Here is a 15,712-nt window from a genome sequence, read left to right as displayed (position 1 = left end):
CCGGAGATTTCTTCTACTCCCCTCATAAACCAGACATTCCAATCTGTCTAAAATATATCTTCTCCTCCACAAATGGTACATCAAGGACCATTCTTATCTGTCAGAAAAGATACCCCATCCTTCTCCCTTAAACCCCCCGCGAAGTACAGACAATTAATTCGTTTTGCTTACATTTTCAGTAACAGCTCAACCAAGAACCCATATATTTCATACCGTAACATAATAGTATTAGAATAATTGATTCTAATTGAAATGTATACATTATTAATCATTTCAACTATAATTTCCTCCAACAGTCTCTTTATATACCTTTTGATTCTCTGCACCCGATCTGCTGCTCCTCCCATTCCCTCAGAACAGAGAGGGTGATGACATATCTTACAACAGGAAATACTTTTCTTACAGTGCATATATGGGCCTCTGGTTATGACAGAGCCTGTTACTCTAGCAACAATGAGGAAATACTTTTCTTACAGTACGGATATGGGCCTCTGTTTATGACAGTGCCCTTACTCTATCAGCAATGAGTCTATCAGCTGTTCCCATTCAGAGGTGTCACTTGAGGCAGAGGGTGATTCTTCCTGACACCAGTCAGCTTGAGTTGGCTTGAGTCGTCTTCTGGTGGCTTTGCCCAATCCGGTATTTCAGTAGGCGAGGTCATCTCTGTCTCTACCCTTGGTGGGTAAAACAGGGGAAGAGGACCAGGAGGTAGATCCATTTGGCGTTTTACTACAACATGTTCCATTTGATACACAGATTGAAGACTCCACTGCTGTCATTTGGAGGAACGCGCACAATATCCCAACTGGTAAGGAAGTTAAATATACTTTTATGATCATGTCTTGACGAAGAAAATGTTTCTTTAGACTATTTTGTTTACGTAGTGACTACTGAGCTTTGATAGCGGACTGTTGCAGACGAATCTCGACATACAGTAGATTGACCGTTAAACCTGAAGAAGGTTTACTTAAACAGTGAATGATCTCTGGAAAATTAGAATTGGTTAGAATGCATTTACAATCTGAAATTCCTACTCTATTGTATTGTTCTACATTTTGAAACAATTGTGAAAACAGTTGACGATTATAGTGATATCCAAAGCGTTCTTCTTCGTTTATTGTTCCATAAACGTTATGTTGAATGCCATTGAAATAGAATGATTAGAATATATATATATATATATATATAATATAAATAGAATCATTCAAATGCTATGGTTGATTTATTCTCGTTCAGATCAACATGGAGAAGCCCTGCATACTGGCCACTACCTTCGGAGCACCTGGAGGCATCTACAAATGCTTTGCACCTGTTGTGGAGAAACACTTCACCATTATCCCATACGAGACATTCCTGCTAGACCAGAAGAACCTGTCAGAACAGGTCAAAGCAGTGTTTGTATGGGGCGTTGCCCTGAACGTTGACAGAGGTCTGATGCAGTCTCTGCCTAACCTCAAGGTGGTGGTTAACGGAGGGGTGGGAGTGAACCATCTGGACATACCCATGATCAACAGCTTTGGGGTGAAGGTGTGCAACACCCCTCATGTTGTTGACAACGCCACTGCCGACATCGGGATGGGTTTGATGCTGGCGTCTGCAAGGAAGATCGTCGAAGGTAGGCCTACTGTATGTTAGAATCTCAGAGTTAGTCGTTTCCCATACACAGATGAAGTCTAGTTCTGGATTAAGAAGAATGCTCAGGCCTCCCGGGTGGCGCAGTGGTTAAGGGCGCTGTACTGCAGCGCCAGCTGTGCCACCAGAGACCCTGGGTTCGCGCCCAGGCTCTGTCGTAACCGGCCGCGACCGGGAGGTCCGTAAAGGGGTAAAATAAAATAATTAAATGTTCAATGAAGAATCTCTATTGAAAGAGCTTTTTAATCCAGGACTAGTCTTAATCTGTTTCCGGGGGAACCCGCCCATAAAGTGACAGAATGAAACCCCTTCTATTGCTTATCATATTCCGACAGGTCACCATTACACCCTAACCCACAACAATGAGGACTTGCCAGAGAGCTCCATGGGTATGGACGTCAGCGGGGCCACCCTGGGCATCATCGGTATGGGGAGGATAGGATACAAGGTGGCCAGGAGGGCCCAGGCGTTTGATATGAAGATCCTCTATCATAACAGGAACCGCAGGTGGTAATAATACATTTGATTTGACATAGTTTCCAAACACACTCAAAGACACCTTACATCAAAAGTACATCAAATGCTGGTCAAATGAAATCAGAGGACGTTAATCAGACAGTAGTATGGCTGTGGTCTCAATCTAGACAGTAGTATGGCTGTGGTCTCAATCTAGACAGTAGTATGGCTGTGGTCTCAATCTAGACAGTAGTATGGCTGTGGTCTCAATCTAGACAGTAGTATGGCTGTGGTCTCAATCTAGACAGTAGTATGGCTGTGGTCTCAATCTAGACAGTAGAATGGCTGTGGTCTCAATCTAGACAGTAGTATGGCTGTGGTCTCAATCTAGACAGTAGTATGGCTGTGGTCTCAATCTAGACAGTAGAATGGCTGTGGTCTCAATCTAGACAGTAGTATGGCTGTGGTCTCAATCTAGACAGTAGTATGGCTGTGGTCTCAATGGCTGTGGTCTCAATCTAGACAGTAGAATGGCTGTGGTCTCAATCTAGACAGTAGTATGGCTGTGGTCTCAATCTAGACAGTAGTATGGCTGTGGTCTCAATCTAGACAGTAGTATGGCTGTGGTCTCAATCTAGACAGTATGGTATGGCTGTGGTCTCAATCTAGACAGTAGTATGGCTGTGGTCTCAGTCTAGACAGTAGTATGGCTGTGGTCTCAATCTAGACAGTAGAATGGCTGTGGTCTCAATCTAGACAGTAGTATGGCTGTGGTCTCAATCTAGACAGTAGTATGGCTGTGGTCTCAATCTAGACAGTAGTATGGCTGTGGTCTCAATCTAGACAGTAGTATGGCTGTGGTCTCAATCTAGACAGTAGTATGGCTGTGGTCTCAATCTAGACAGTAGAATGGCTGTGGTCTCAATCTAGACAGTAGTATGGCTGTGGTCTCAATCTAGACAGTAGTATGGCTGTGGTCTCAACCTAGACAGTAGTATGGCTGTGGTCTCAATCTAGACAGTAGAATGGCTGTGGTCTCAATCTAGACAGTAGTATGGCTGTGGTCTCAATCTAGACAGTAGAATGGCTGTGGTCTCAATCTAGACAGTAGTATGGCTGTGGTCTCAATCTAGACAGTAGTATGGCTGTGGTCTCAATCTAGACAGTAGTATGGCTGTGGTCTCAATCTAGACAGTAGTATGGCTGTGGTCTCAATCTAGACAGTAGTATGGCTGTGGTCTCAATCTAGACAGTAGAGTGGCTGTGGTCTCAATCTAGACAGTAGAATGGCTGTGGTCACAATCTAGACAGTAGTGTGTCTGTGGTCTCAATCTAGACAGTAGAATGGCTGTGGTCTCAATCTAGACAGTAGTATGGCTGTGGTCTCAATCTAGACAGTAGAATGGCTGTGGTCTCAATCTAGACAGTAGTATGGCTGTGGTCTCAATCTAGACAGTAGTATGGCTGTGGTCTCAATCTAGACAGTAGAATGGCTGTGGTCTCAATCTAGACAGTAGTATGGCTGTGGTCTCAATCTAGACAGTAGAATGGCTGTGGTCTCAATCTAGACAGTAGAATGGCTGTGGTCTCAATCTAGACAGTAGTATGGCTGTGGTCTAGACACTATGGCTGTGGTCTCAATCTAGACAGTAGTATGGCTGTGGTCTCAATCTAGACTAGTATGGCTGTGGTCTCAATCTAGACAGTAGTATGGCTGTGGTCTCAATCTAGACAGTAGTATGGCTGTGGTCTCAATCTAGACAGTAGTATGGCTGTGGTCTCAATCTAGACAGTAGAACGGCTGTGGTCTCAATCTAGACAGTAGTACGGCTGTGGTCTCAATCTAGACAGTATTACGGCTGTGGTCTCAATCTAGACAGTAGTACGGCTGTGGTCTCAATCTAGACAGTAGAATGGCTGTGGTCTCAATCTAGACAGTAGAATGGCTGTGGTCTCAATCTAGACAGTAGAATGGCTGTGGTCTCAATCTAGACAGTAGAATGGCTGTGGTCTCAATCTAGACAGTAGAATGGCTGTGGTCTCTAGACAGTAGAATGGCTGTGGTCTCAATCTAGACAGTAGAATGGCTGTGGTCTCAATCTAGACAGTAGTATGGCTGTGGTCTCAATCTAGACAGTATTACGGCTGTGGTCTCAATCTAGACAGTAGTACGGCTGTGGTCTCAATCTAGACAGTAGTGTGGCTGTGGTCTCAATCTAGACAGTAGTATGGCTGTGGTCTCAATCTAGACAGTAGTATGGCTGTGGTCTCAATCTAGACAGTAGTATGGCTGTGGTCTCAATCTAGACAGTGGTCTCAATCTAGACAGTAGTATGGCTGTGGTCTCAATCTAGACAGTAGTATGGCTGTGGTCTCAATCTAGACAGTAGTATGGCTGTGGTCTCAATCTAGACAGTAGTATGGCTGTGGTCTCAATCTAGACAGTAGTATGGCTGTGGTCTCAATCTAGACAGTAGTATGGCTGTGGTCTCAATCTAGACAGTAGTATGGCTGTGGTCTCAATCTAGACAGTAGTATGGCTGTGGTCTCAATCTAGACAGTATTATGGCTGTGGTCTCAATCTAGACAGTATAATGGCTGTGGTCTCAATCTAGACAGTAGTATGGCTGTGGTCTCAATCTAGACAGTAGTATGGCTGTGGTCTCAATCTAGACAGTAGTATGGCTGTGGTCTCAATCAATGGCTAGACAGTAGTATGGCTGTGGTCTCAATCTAGACAGTAGTATGGCTGTGGTCTCAATCTAGACAGTAGTATGGCTGTGGTCTCAATCTAGACAGTAGTATGGCTGTGGTCTAGTATGGCTGTGGTCTCAATCTAGACAGTAGTATGGCTGTGGTCTCAATCTAGACAGTAGTATGGCTGTGGTCTCAATCTAGACAGTAGTATGGCTGTGGTCTCAATCTAGACAGTAGAATGGCTGTGGTCTCAATCTAGACAGTAGTATGGCTGTGGTCTCAATCTAGACAGTAGTATGGCTGTGGTCTCAATCTAGACAGTAGTATGGCTGTGGTCTCAATCTAGACAGTAGTATGGCTGTGGTCTCAATCTAGACAGTAGTATGGCTGGTTAAGGTTTAGGTTTCGACATTGGTCTGCTGTGATTCTGAAAGCTACACATTCACCCTGTTCATTAATTTACTACTCATTTACTTATTCAAACTAAATTAGGATTTGAACTCTAAACTCACTGTAACACAGACTCAGTACCCAAACGGACTTCTGTCATCTTTAATTTCTTCTAAAGACAATGTGATTGTGGTTTCTTTACTTGTATTTTCTTTCTTTCCAGGAAAGAGGAAGAGAGAGCAGTGGGAGCGATGTACTGTGCCAACATGGAGGATCTGCTCCAGCAGTCCGACTTTGTGATGGTGGTGGTGAACCTGTCACCTGCCACCCAGAAACTGATCGGTGCCAAGGAACTAGCCATGATGAAACCTACCAGCACTCTCATCAACATCAGTAGAGGTATGACCAGACCATAGAGTTAAAATAAGTAGAATGGCTCTCCCCATTCAGGTCATTATGAGTGTCCCCGTAGCAGTAAGTCAGTGATTCTATATCTATGGACCTGACACACATAAGACTAAATCCTGACCTGAGATCTGTGGGTGGAAGAACTTACGACTTCCACGTAAATCATGCATTGATGTCAATTAGAGCATTGTACAAAATGTGAGCCACACACAAGGACCTAAAGTTAGATTCACCCTAAAGTTATTGTGATCAGACTCTTAACTCGCCATAACAAATGTAATAAACATTGGAGCATTTGTTTTCACAGGCCTCGTTGTAGACCAAGATGCGTTGGTGGAAGCCCTCCAGAAGAAAGTGATCCGAGCGCTGCTGCACTGAACCCCTACCAATGTTGACTGACTTATCCTGAACCCCTACCAATGTTAGACTGATACCATGAACCCCTACCAATGTTAGACTGATACCATGAACCCCTACCAATGTTAGACTGATACCATGAACCCCTACCAATGTTAGACTGATACCATGAACCCCTACCAATGTTAGACTGATACCATGAACCCCTACCAATGTTAGACTGATACCATGAACCCCTACCAATGTTAGACTGATACCATGAACCCCTACCAATGTTAGACTGATACCATGAACCCCTACCAATGTTAGACTGACCCCTACCAATGTTAGACTGAACCCCTACCAATGTTAGACTGATACCTAAACCCCTACCAATGTTAGACTGATACCCTAAACCCCTACCAATGTTAGACTGATACCCTGAACCCCTACCAATGTTAGACTGATACCCCTACCAATGTTAACTGATACCCTGAACCCTACCAATGTTAGACTGATACCCTAAACCCCTACCAATGTTAGACTGATACCTGAACCCCTACCAATGTTAGACTGATACCCTGAACCCCTACCAATGTTAGACTGATACCCTGAACCCCTACCAATGTTAGACTGATACCCTGAACCCCTACCAATGTTAGACTGATACCATGAACCCCTACCAATGTTAGACTGATACCATGAACCCCTACCAATGTTAGACTGATACCCTGAACCCCTACCAATGTTAGACTGATACCATGAACCCCTACCAATGTTAGACTGATACCATGAACCCCTACCAATGTTAGACTGATACCATGAACCCCTACCAATGTTAGACTGATACCATGAACCCCTACCAATGTTAGACTGATACCCTAAACCCCTACCAATGTTAGACTGATACCCTAAACCCCTACCAATGTTAGACTGATACCCTAAACCCCTACCAATGTTAGACTGATACCCTAAACCCCTACCAATGTTAGACTGATACCATGAACCCCTACCAATGTTAGACTGATACCCTGAACCCCTACCAATGTTAGACTGATACCATGAACCCCTACCAATGTTAGACTGATACCATGAACCCCTACCAATGTTAGACTGATACCCTGAACCCCTACCAATGTTAGACTGATACCATGAACCCCTACCAATGTTAACCCCTGAACCCCAATGTTAGACTGATACCCTGAACCCCTACCAATGTTAGACTGATACCTGAACCCCTACCAATGTTAGACTGATACCATGAACCCCTACCAATGTTAGACTGATACCATGAACCCCTACCAATGTTAGACTGATACCCCTACCAATGAACCCTACCAATGTTAGACTGATACCATGAACCCCTACCAATGTTAGACTGATACCTGAACCCCTACCAATGTTAGACTGATACCATGAACCCCTACCAATGTTGAACCCCTACCAAGACTGATACCCTGAACCCCTACCAATGTTAGACTGATACCTAAACCCCTACCAATGTTAGACTGATACCATGAACCCCTACCAATGTTAGACTGATACTGAACCCCTATGAACCCCTACCCCTACCAATGTTAGACTGATACCATGAACCCCTACCAATGTTAGACTGATACCCTGAACCCTACCAATGTTAGACTGATACCCTGAACCCCTACCAATGTTAGACTGATACCCTGAACCCCTACCAATGTTAGACTGATACCCTGAACCCCTACCCTGAACCTGATACCCTGAACCCCTACCAATGTTAGACTGATACCTGAACCCCTACCAATGTTAGACTGATACCCTGAACCCCTACCAATGTTAGACTGATACCCTGAACCCCTACCAATGTTAGACCCTAAACCCCTACCAATGTTAGACTGATATAAACCCCTACCAATGTTAGACTGATACCATGAACCCCTACCAATGTTAGACTGATACCATGAACCCCTACCAATGTTAGACTGATACCCTAAACCCCTACCAATGTTAGACTGATACCCTAAACCCCTACCAATGTTAGACTGATACCTAAACCCCTACCAAACTGATACCATGAACCCCTACCAATGTTAGACTGATACCTGAACCCCTACCAATGTTAGACTGATACCTGAACCCCTACCAATGTTAGACTGATACCAATGTTAGACTGAACCCCTACCAATGTTAGACTGATACCATGAACCCCTACCAATGTTAGACTGATACCATGAACCCCTACCAATGTTAGACTGATACCTGAACCCCTACCAATGTTAGACTGATACCCTGAACCCCTACCAATGTTAGACTGATACCCTAAACCCCTACCAATGTTAGACTGATACCCTGAACCCCTACCAATGTTAGACTGATACCCTAAACCCCTACCAATGTTAGACTGATACCCTGAACCCCTACCAATGTTAGACTGATACCATGAACCCCTACCAATGTTAGACTGATACCTGAACCCCTACCAATGTTGAACCCCTACCAATGTTAGACTGATACCATGAACCCCTACCAATGTTAGACTGATACCATGAACCCCTACCAATGTTAGACTGATACCATGAACCCCTACCAATGTTAGACTGATACCCTGAACCCCTACCAATGTTAGACTGATACCCTAAACCCCTACCAATGTTAGACTGATACCCTAAACCCCTACCAATGTTAGACTGATACCCTAAACCCCTACCAATGTTAGACTGATACCCTAAACCCCTACCAATGTTAGACTGATAAACCCCTACCAATAAACCCCTACCAATGTTAGACTGATACCCTAAACCCCTACCAATGTTAGACTGATACCCTAAACCCCTACCAATGTTAGACCCTGAACCCCTACCAATGTTAGACTGATACCCTGAACCCCTACCAATGTTAGACTGATACCCTGAACCCCTACCAATGTTAGACTGATACCATGAACCCCTACCAATGTTAGACTGATACATGATGAACCCCTACCAATGTTAGACTGATACCATGAACCCCTACCAATGTTAGACTGATACCCTGAACTACCAATGTTAGACTGATACCCTAAACCCCTACCAATGTTAGACTGATACCCTAAACCCCTACCAATGTTAGACTGATACCCTAAACCCCTACCAATGTTAGACTGATACCCTAAACCCCTACCAATGTTAGACTGATACCCTAAACCCCCCTACCAATGTTAGACTGATACCCCAAACCCCCTACCAATGTTAGACTGATACCTAAACCCCTACCAATGTTAGACTGATACCATGAACCCCTACCAATGTTACTGACTGATAATGAACCCCTACCAATGTTAGACTGATACCCTGAACCCCTACCAATGTTAGACTGATACCATGAACCCCTACCAATGTTAGACTGATACCATGAACCCCTACCAATGTTAGACTGATACCATGAACCCCTACCAATGTTAGACTGATACCTGAACCCCTACCAATGTTAGACTGATACCATGAACCCCTACCAATGTTAGACTGATACCTAAACCCCTACCAATGTTAGACTGATACCATGAACCCCTACCAATGTTAGACTGATACCATGAACCCCTACCAATGTTAGACTGATATACCAATGTTAGACTGAACCATGAACCCCTACCAATGTTAGACTGATACCATGAACCCCTACCAATGATTGGTAGATGGGTAACAATAACAAATCGGACATTGAATATATCTTAGTCAAGTTAATAAATGTGCTGTGGATGATGTATTAAATCACCCAAACACATCAAAGATGCAGTCGTCCTTCTGAACTGAGCTGCAGGACAGGAAGGAAACTGCTTAGGAATGTCACCATGAGGCCATTGGGAATTTGAAAACAGCTACAAAACTTAGTGGCTGTCATGGGAGAAAACGGAGGATGGATCAACAACATTGTAGTGACCCCACAATAACCTAAACGACAGAGTGAAAAGAGGAATACAAATATACAGAATACATTTTTCCCAAAACATTCATATACAGTATATGTATGGATAAAGGCACTAAAATAATACTGTAAAAAAAACTAAAACATGGCAAAGGAATACACTTTTTTGGCCTAAATGCAAAGCCTTATGTTTGGGGCAAATCCAACACATCACTGAGTAACTGCCTCTTTATTTTCAAGCTTGGCGTGGGTATGTTTGACATTGGCAAAGACGGGGTGTTTTTCAGGATGAAAAAAAGCAGGATGGAGCTAAGCACAATCCTAGATGAAAACCTGCTTCGGCAGAACAATAACCTACAACACAAAGCCAAATCTACCAAGAAGATAGTGAAGGTTCCTGAGTGGCCTAGTTACATTTTTGAAAAGACTTTCTTTAGGCACTTGTATAACCCTCAAATAACACATTTCTGTTTATTTTTTCCTGGACAGAGGCCACCCCCTTGCTGCTCTTCCAAACGTCATCATCCTGCCCCACATAGGGACCAACTCCGTTGAGACGACGCAGATAATGGTGGAGAAGATGGTGACCAACGCCCTGGCAGTACTAGGAGGGAACCATCCTCCTGATGAGGTCAAGGTGTAGGTCAGAGAAGTTTCCTCTAGGTACAGATCTAGGATCAGTTTCTATTCCCCCAATCCTAACCTGAACCATTAGTGGGCAAAATGCAAAATTTAAAACCAAAATCGGCATCTAGGGGCAACTTCACCCTATTCCTCAGGAATCACCCTGGACCCTCCATGCCAGTTGTAACTAGCTGCCATGCCTTAGAGCAGGGGTTTCAAACATACGGCCCCGCACACGAGGGGGTCCAATCCGGCCCATGGGTGGTTCGAGTAGCCTCAAATATTTAGAAAACATTCATACAGTATCTTGACTGTGTCCAGCTCGCTAATAATCCCCGAAATTAGATCTACACGGTCAGGGAGCAAATTTCTAAAATGATGGATAAAGGACTATTTTTTTTTTCACATTTTGACTGCAAGGAAATACCACACTTTCAGTGCGGCCCTCCGGGGTCCCGCGCCATGTCTATTTCTATGGGCACAAGCAATGTTCATGACACAAACTGTTCACACCCTTCTTGTTGGTGGAGAGAATTTTGCAGGTTTAAAGCTTATTTCCTGCAATTCAACACATTTTGTCAAGGGGTGCAAATCAAATGTTGCAGTTTTAAAGCAAAAATATTCTTGCAATTCCATACATTTTGCCTTGTCTAATGTGTATACATGTGATATTTGTGTGATAAAAAAATGACCACAATATCTATGGGCTAAAAGATAAAAATTTTAAAAAACCGTTAGCTGACATGGGCTAGTTGATCTGGACATTTCAGACCAGTTATACATGCATAGCTATTAAGGTCTGCAATCACACGTGACAAGAGGAACTGATGATGCACCACCCAATTTCACAATGTCACCTTGTGCATTCTACTATTACAACTTTCAAAAGTAAGTTTAAAGCCAGACTGAATTCCTTAAAAAAATAAATAATAATAATAATAATAATTGGGGGGGACCCCCTCCCTCCCCCTGCCGACCTCTCAGTTTGGGAACCATTGTTGTAGAAGACCTGCCTTAGAGGGTCCTAACTTCCACCATCACTGATCTAGCAGAATGTGGAAGGAAGGAGGACGATGGGGGTAAATCTATCCGGTGGGGATGAAGGAAAGGAGAGGAGGAAAATGAGATATTTAGTATTGAGACTTAGCCACCACAATGCAGCAGTGTCACTGATCAGAGAAGTCTTCACCATCCACATTAATAAGCACCAAATCATAGCTCCGTCCTGGAAAATTCTATAGAAGTTATGACACTATAGATAATAGAATGTTGGATAGAAATGGAATATATTGCTTCTGAATGGTGAATATGCCTTCTCAGACAGTACATGGAAATGTACTGTAATTTATATAACTTCATATTGACTGTTGATTTAACTCATTATAACCACTGATTATAAAGGTTTAGAGCATTATGCATACTGTATTTCTAACTGCAAAATAAACAACTTGACACACCTGTTTTTTTTTGTGTATTAATGCGTCACATATATATATATCAAATGTTATAAATATTTAGTAAATCTGAAGCAAAGTTATAAGATATTTAGTAGTCCAATGTAATCCATCCCTACAGCACTTAAGAGAAGAAACTGCGTCCTCCGGTGGAGAGGAGAGGGAAGCTATGGAAAGGATGGGGGCGGTGATGTCATGATGGTTAACTTTACCCAATCCTTCGGCCCCGGTCCAGCACCAGTCAGCGGGGAACAACACAGTTGTTTTTATGTGACAGAAGAAAGCAGTAACTACTCCCGCAGAAGTACGGGGAAACGGCTTTGTATGAAGAAGCGTAACTTTACGCACAGGCAGCAGACAGTGGATCAAACTGAACCTACAGACGTAGTAGTCTACAACCCACACAGAACCCAGTGGGGTTCTGAAGAATAAGAAAATGAATCGGAGTTTAAGTAAATCGCAGTCTTCTTTGCAGTATCGTGCGACAGTGGAAGTGAAAAGCAAAGTAAGTAGCCGCGCGGGAGTTGGGCATCCTGTTTTATGGGCTGACTATTGTTCCATTTGGAGAGGATGCTGTCTAGCTGCGCAATGTGCTCCCGATAAATGGAAGAATAACGGTCCTTGACTAAAATGATATATAGTCCTACAACCAATATGTCACCCTGGTGTAGGCTAACTGTCATTTTTTTAAATGCGTTTATGCTTTTATGGTATGAAATCATCTGTTTACCACCAGTTTGGTGGTCCATTCACCCATTCATTTCAGTTTTTACCTGTCATAACATTATATTTCAGATTATAAGTCATGTGTTATTACCTGCATATGTAATAGCCATACAACTATAAGCTAGATAGATGTTCTGCTCACAATCCTTGGCTGATCTACAGGTACATGTATATTTAGCTCCATATCATCTTAGTTTAGTCCAGTAGCCTAATACATCGCTGACACTCAATATCAAAAACACATTCGTCAATGAATTGCTTTGATTTGTCTAATAAGTATGGAAAAGGACAACTTTTCTTTATCGTTCAAAGTTTCTCCGAAACATTGTGTCTTTAGTATGGAGCAGAGTTCAGAAGGTTTTCCCTTAGCCGTTCCAACCCCGGGGAGTTCCAAGATTTCTACAAGCTCATCCTGCGCCTGCACCGTCTAACCAGCATTGATGTCATCATTGGCTATGCAGATATCCAGGGAGAGCTACTACCCATCAATAACGATGGCAACTTCTGCAAGGCCGTGACCACTGCTCCTACCTTACTGCGGATCTTCATACAGAGACAAGGTATACACCCAGACCAGACCAGCCAGTTGTTTTACTCTGAAGCCCTAAACACAACTAATTATGCAAGACTAAGCCAGTTATTATGGTTGTCTGTCATTAAAAAGGTAATAAAAACCAGGTAACATCGATACGCTTCAATAACACTGAGATAACATATCATCCAAAGCTGAGACTGGAATACAAATATCCTTGTTGCAAGCCTTGGTCGTACGGGATTTATCAGAGTCTGCATCAGGGAAGTTGTTTGTGTGTGTCTCCACCAGCAGCAGAAGGGGAAGTCATTTAGTTGTCCAGGGTTGATGTTTATTTTCATGTAATTGCTGTGCGCTGCTATTTTCCTATGTTTATTTTACATGGTGGACTATGTACATTTATTTCCCTTGTTTATGTTCCCTCAGGAACTCCTGTTTATATAGTTTGTAGAGAATCAGAACATATTCTGCATGTTCACAGTATGATTTATGCCCTGGTTGTTGTGCTAAGTCAGACGTTGTTTCTTGCCCACATTGACCCACACAGTAAAACAAACAATGCATCAGTTTAGTTGCATTGTAGCCCTTAGGGGAATTAGAATAGTTAGTACATTTGACAAGTTTTGCTTTTCAAGACGTGTACTAACAGATTTCCTTTTCACAGAGGAAGTAGACGACAATACCTTCTGCCCCAATGCCACTGTGACCCGCCGGAGGAAGGTGCCAGCGATCCCCCTGCCACGTGGCGACGTGAACCGCAAAAGGCCCACGGTCCACATCAGCAGGCCGCAGGACTTCCGCCCCATCTCGTCCATTATTGACACAGATTTCCTGCCCGCATCTCAGCGCCGGGTGCGCCTTTACCGCCAGGGCTCAGAGAGGCCCCTGGGGTTCTATATCCGGGATGGGACCACTGTGAGAGTGACTCCCCACGGCCTGGAGAAGGTACCTGGGATCTTCATCTCACGGCTGGTCCCTGGAGGCCTGGCTGAGAGCACAGGGCTGCTGGCCATTAACGACCAGGTGCTTGAGGTGAATGGGATTGAGGTGATGGGCAAGGTGTTAGACCAGGTCACAGACATGATGATCGCAAACAGTCACAATCTTATCATCACGGTGAAGCCGGTGAACCAGCGTAATAACATAGTGCGTACCGGCAGCTGGATGTCGGGGATAAACTCAGGCAGTGTCAGCTCTTTAGACTACCAGAGTTACCACAGCATGCCCATCTGTCAGAGTTACCACAGCATGCCCATCTGTGTGGGAGCCTACAGCTTCACTGATGACGAGCTGCAGAGCGACGAGGACTTGGACATTGTGATTGAGAGAAGACTCAGAAACTCATCCCGTCGCTCCAGTGCCTCCACCTCCACAGCCTCCCGTTCCCAGGCTTGGTCCCAGCCCCAGCAGAGTCCTAGGCCTTCTCCTAGGCCATCCACCCGACGCCCTCCCCGTCGGCCTTACTCTGTCATCTCCTCAACCTCCTATCACTCACAGCCCAGCCTCACTAACCTGAACCTCAGACTGAACCGAGACCTGACCCTGCAGCAGCACTACGGCAGCAGCCCAGCCATCAGGGAGATGAATGGAGGTGTGTTTAACCACAGCAGCCTGCTCACCCTGAGGACAGAGCTACGACGCAGCCTGGTGCTACAGAGGGGAGGGGTGGAGGAGGACGGAATGGTCATCACCTTGTGATTCTACAGTCAGATTCTAGAACACTACAAACCACAGGGGGCTGCTGAGGGGAGGACGGAATGGTCATCACCTTGTGATTCTACAGTCAGATTCTAGAACACTACAAACCACAGGGGGCTGCTGAGGGGAGGATGGAATGGTCATCACCTTGTGATTCTACAGTCAGATTCTAGAACACTACAAACCACAGGGGGCTGCTGAGGGGAGGATGGAATGGTCATCACCTTGTGATTCTACAGTCAGATTCTAGAACACTACAAACCACAGGGGGCTGCTGAGGGGAGGAATGGACCTTGTGATGGAATGGTCATCACCTTGTGATTCTACAGTCAGATTCTAGAACACTACAAACCACAGGGGCTGCTGAGGGGAGGACGGAATGGTCATCACCTTGTGATTCTACAGTCAGATTCTAGAACACTACAAACCACAGGGGGCTGCTGAGGGGAGGATGGAATGGTCATCACCTTGTGATTCTAGAACACTACAAACCACAGGGAGGGGATGGTCATCACCTTGGATTCTACAGTCAGCACATAAAAATGGCCAGAATTAAGTGAATGTTATGGTATAAAACACGTGTTTGATTAAACCACGTGTTTGATGCATTTGATACCATTCCACTCATTCTGCTCCAGCCATTACCACGAGCCTGTCCTCCCTAATTAAGGTGCCACCAACCTCCTGTGCTACAGACACTGCCAGCCTTTGTTATACCTTTTCAATGAGACGGAGGAGACGTTTCTTATTGCCTGAGTCCCAAATGGCACAACATTTCCTATATAGCGCACTGCTTTGACCTGGACCCTGGTCACAAGTAGTGCACTATAAAGGGAATAGGGTGTTGATGATATATTGTGAATTCAGGGATCTGACCTTTTGA

General features: G+C 44.3%; 2 pseudogenes; both read left to right on the top strand.

Moving 5' to 3' along the window:
- Nucleotides 1-474: 474 nt before the first annotated feature.
- On the top strand, nucleotides 475-11,881 carry LOC135575123 (putative 2-hydroxyacid dehydrogenase SE_1879; annotated as a pseudogene).
- Nucleotides 11,882-12,056: 175 nt separating this feature from the next.
- Nucleotides 12,057-15,049, top strand: LOC115117126 (partitioning defective 6 homolog gamma-like; annotated as a pseudogene).
- Nucleotides 15,050-15,712: the final 663 nt, after the last annotated feature.

The sequence above is a fragment of the Oncorhynchus nerka genome, linkage group LG14 (assembly GCF_034236695.1).
Source record: "Oncorhynchus nerka isolate Pitt River linkage group LG14, Oner_Uvic_2.0, whole genome shotgun sequence".
NCBI lineage: Eukaryota > Metazoa > Chordata > Actinopteri > Salmoniformes > Salmonidae > Oncorhynchus > Oncorhynchus nerka.
The sequence above is the reverse complement of the archived record's forward strand: the minus strand, read 5'-3'. Positions and strand labels throughout refer to the sequence as shown.